The sequence below is a fragment of the Crocodylus porosus genome, unplaced genomic scaffold (genome assembly GCF_001723895.1).
Source record: "Crocodylus porosus isolate Cpor-Errol unplaced genomic scaffold, CroPor_comp1, whole genome shotgun sequence".
NCBI lineage: Eukaryota > Metazoa > Chordata > Crocodylia > Crocodylidae > Crocodylus > Crocodylus porosus.
This window is the reverse complement of record NW_017728911.1, coordinates 11,108,214-11,112,552: the sequence shown is the minus strand read 5'-3', so window position 1 is coordinate 11,112,552 and position 4,339 is coordinate 11,108,214.

The window sequence follows — 4,339 nt, the reverse complement described above, 5'->3', positions numbered from 1 at the left end:
AAAATTAAAAAAAAAATCGTAGGCGTGGCATATTTGTGGAGAAATAGCATAAAAGAATAACTTTATCTACAACGCATAAAAGTTCTAAAGGCTCTTACCTGAATTCTGGTAGATTCACATTCAAATCAGGCAAAACTGGGACTTGAACCTGGATATTGATGCCCTAACCACTGGCTTTTTAGTTCTGGTGGATCTGATTCTCTGTCAACAGATCTACAGAATTACCAATGATCTGGAGGTTATCAGAAATACTAATCAGGAAAAGTTAATTTTTTGCATAAAGGAAACCATGTTGACCCAGTGCTAATGGATTCACATTAAAACCAAGTTGGTCCCTAACAGCTGCATTTGAGAAAGGAGTAGAAGTAGGCCCTGAATCACTCCAAAGAACCTTCCCTGAAACCTTACAAATAAAATGAAAAATAACTACTACCTGAAGCATCCACTGTATCTGACTTTGAATGAATATTCAGACCAAGATCTTGCTGTCCTTCAAATCTACCTGTAAAATGTCTAATTCCAAATCTGTTGCAGCAATTTCTTCTGAAATTTTGAGTGGTTGAGCATAGAATCCCTGATTAGTTCCCTAAGATTTTGTACTAAAACATTTTTCTAGCATGTGACTTTCCAACATACATAAACTTTAAAGGAGATAGAAATACATTTTTGGGGAGGACAGGTAAAAAGCTGGTAAAATGGCAGGGTTAGAATGGTAGCATATAGTTTCATACCCAACTTTTCCCTTATTTGGGGAATTAATCAAATTATGTTCTTCTTTTCTCATTTCTGCCCAGAAGCCCTGCCATTTTTAAATTTAATGTAGTATGAAACCTTTCATACTAAAGGTTTGTCTACTGTTTAAAGTACAGCTAAATCTTTATTAGATTAGACCAGCAACAGATCCAATGTATTCTACTTGGGCCCCTTCTGTATAATCATACTATAAACTGTATAATCATAATGTCAAAACAGACCCAGAAGTAATAACTCAACTAGAGAAACGAGGATCTGGCACTACAGAAGAAGATAAAAGCTTAGACATCACGAGAGCAGAAGTAGAAGACATCAGAACCATGAAAAATGGAAAAGGAATTGGCCTGGACAATATAACTGCAGAAATATTAAGAACAGGAAACAAGACAGTTGACATACTGTACAAAGTCTGCAATATGATATGGAAAAGGAAAACCTGGCCAACACAGTGGACAAAAATCAACAATAGTCCCTATCCCAGAGAAGGGGAATCTATACCAACGTACCAGCTACTGCACCATTAGCCTCATCAGTCATCCAAGTAACGTGCTTCTTAAAATAATGCTGGATAGGCTCAAGCCGCAAATAGAGACTGTATTAGCAGAAGAACAAGCTGGATTTAGATCTAGAAGAAGCACCACAGAATAGATCTTCAGCCTCAAAAGCAAGTGTGAAAAATATTGTGAGCACCAAAAAGAACTCTATCATAATTTCATAGATATTTTAAAAAGCTTTTGACAGGGTATGGCAAAAAGCACTTTAAATGTTTTTTTTACATACCTTGAGGTAGCAGCGTGGCTTGTGAATGCTGCGATGCTGGAGCGCGTGGAGTGTCCCACAGGCATGTGGGTCGGGCCCTCCATGCGCCCAGCAGTGAACCTGGAAGTGGGATGGAAGAACTTTCAGTTCACTTCTGGGTTTGCCAGGGAGCGCATGGGGACACCCCCTCGTGCCCTCCCAGCTTAGCCAGGAGAAACCAGTCACTGAGCCAGGGGAGACGTTGGGCGGGGTAGGGCAGCACATTCTCCAGTGGACCCAGAAGTGGACCTGAAGTGCTTTTGGTCCACTTCTGGGTCTGCTGCCAAGGGTGTTGGGGGACACGCCATCTGCCCCAGCACTGCAGCATTCACAAGCTGACTGGTGCCTAGAGGTACGTAGACACAGCTTTAAATGTTTTTTCTATGTCCCGATCTGCAAATCTTTCCGAGCTGATTTGGAGGGTCTTCTGATTCAATTTGGATTTGGAGATTCGGCCAATGAATCAGGCTGGGTCTCCGCCAAATCAAATCAGGGACCAAAGCTTCACACAGCCCTACTGACCAGGCTCTCCATTTCAGGGGTGCACAATGTGCAATCAGGGCTGGGAGTCCCACAGCCAAAGGGAATTTCAACCCCAGCAGTGCCCAGCAGCTGCACACTCTGGGTCCCAGCAGCACCACACACAGGGTGCATCTCTTGGTCCCAGCCATGCTTCTGCAGTCTCCCAGCCCCAGGGGTGGATGGGGCACCCTGTGACTGGGAGATCACAGCAGCTCTGGGATTGGGGTTCCCTTGCACCAGCAATAAGGTGCAATGAAATCTAATGGGCAATTCTCACAATCACACTTCCTGTCATGGATGTGTGACATGGCACCAAGCCTGATTACATGCATCACATCTTAGCTCCCATCACACTTTTACCTGCAAGTGTAGAGGGGCCCTTGGTTTAAGCTACGTTTTGCTGCTGAAACTGAATTTCAGCATAGTTGTGTCATTCAGAAGTAGATAAAGGATGGGGGTAGATGGAAGATGGGTGGGGACTAAGCCATGGCCAACATAGGCTGACAGATTTTGCAAATGTAGATCAGTCCTCAAATACCGTGAGAAAGGTTGCTTGTGTTTGTCATAGCTATTGTGATCAGAACCAGTAAAGATCATGCAAAGAACAGCTGGCTTACCTCAGCCTGTGCTGTTCTAGACCACAACACCTTGTCCTAGCACCCAGAAACCAGACAATCTGCTTTTTTTTTTTTTTTTTTTTTAAATGCACCAGTCTCCTAAAGGCTACTATGCAAAGAAAACATAACCCTAAACCTAGTGTTAAAACACCCATAATTTTGTTCAGATGCAGCCATTGCTACTGAGCTCTTTTGTTCTGAACCTGGCATTACACAGGGGTGGGCAGTTATTTTGGGTGGAGGGTCATTTACTGAGTTTTGGCAAGCCATTGAGGGCCACATCCCAGCAGCCAGAGGCAATATTAATTTTGTAAATTTTTAGGGGCCCCATGGGCTGAATAGAATGGCCTGGCTGGCCACATCTGGCCCACAGGCCGCATTTTGCCCATCCCTGCATTACAGTCATATTAACTCATGACATGGTCTCTATCCCTAATCTGACTAGCAGTATTAAATTATGTAACTACCTTTCTAGGAATGGCCACTGATTTTGTGTCTAGTACTGGAAAGCCAAATTAGGAGCCTTTTTTCAGAAGCTAGTTGTCCTCATAGACCCTTCTGAATGTTTTTGCCTAACAGACATAGCAACAAAGAGAAACTATTTTGCTTTCTTAAATCTTGCTCTGACACAAACTAGCTGTGTGACACTGCCTATGTCACCCGGCCTCTTGGACCCCGGAAAAAGTCGTGTTTATGCAATTTGCAGTGCTGTTGTGTGAGTCACTGAAGGACGCCTGTGAAGTGCTACAAGACTTCTAGCCCCATGGGCTCTCTGTGGGTTTGGTTCAGGCCCTGTGTGCAAAGCATTTTGCTCTGTTAGGGGCAAAGGTAAGAACAAGAGACCTGGAGTCGTGGTTCTTGTTATTCAAGGTCCCATAGCAAATGAGTAGTTTTGTTCCTGTTCCTCCTTGCCCTCTTGGACCGATTCAAATTAAGATTCACAGCATTTCTAAAAAAAAAGCTTCCTACAGCTGATGTGGCATAAATAGTACACCCCAAAAGTTACTACCCAGGGTGCAATGATTTTATTAGTATTCATTCCAAGTAGCTTGGAAGAGTCATTTATGTTTCTTTAGGTTTACTGAATTCTGTCAGACTCATCTTGGACAACTAATAAATTAATCCAGATTTCCTCTGCCTCAGGCTAGTTCTCTTTCCTCTAGAGCAGAGGTCCTCAAACTGGTCCACAAGCCCCATTCAGGTGGTCTGCAGAAAGGTGACCTATGGCTGAAGCTGGCAAACATCACACCCGCCTTCCCAAAGCTTTGCTGAGAAAAACCAGGCACGCCCATTGTATTAGAACAGTAAAACTACGATATTAAAACAGAAGTTGTGCGCGCTGATTTGCAGAACAAAGACAAAAAGTTTCTGAAGTGGTCCGCTGAAAAAACAGACGTTTGAGGAGCACTGCTGTAGGCCGCATCTGCGCCTGCGCCCTCGGACAAGGGTTCAAGTCTCAGCCCGTGGGATCGCACTGATGAAGATGCATCTAACTTAAAAACAAAACCCAGCCGCCCGGCAGCCCTGATCCAGGCCCGGGCAGAGCGGGAGCAGCCCGGGACGGGGGAAGCGAAGCGGGGACAGGGAGGCAGGAGGCTCCGAAGCAGAAACCCGCAGACGGGCGGAGAGAGCGGCACAGCCCGCGCTCC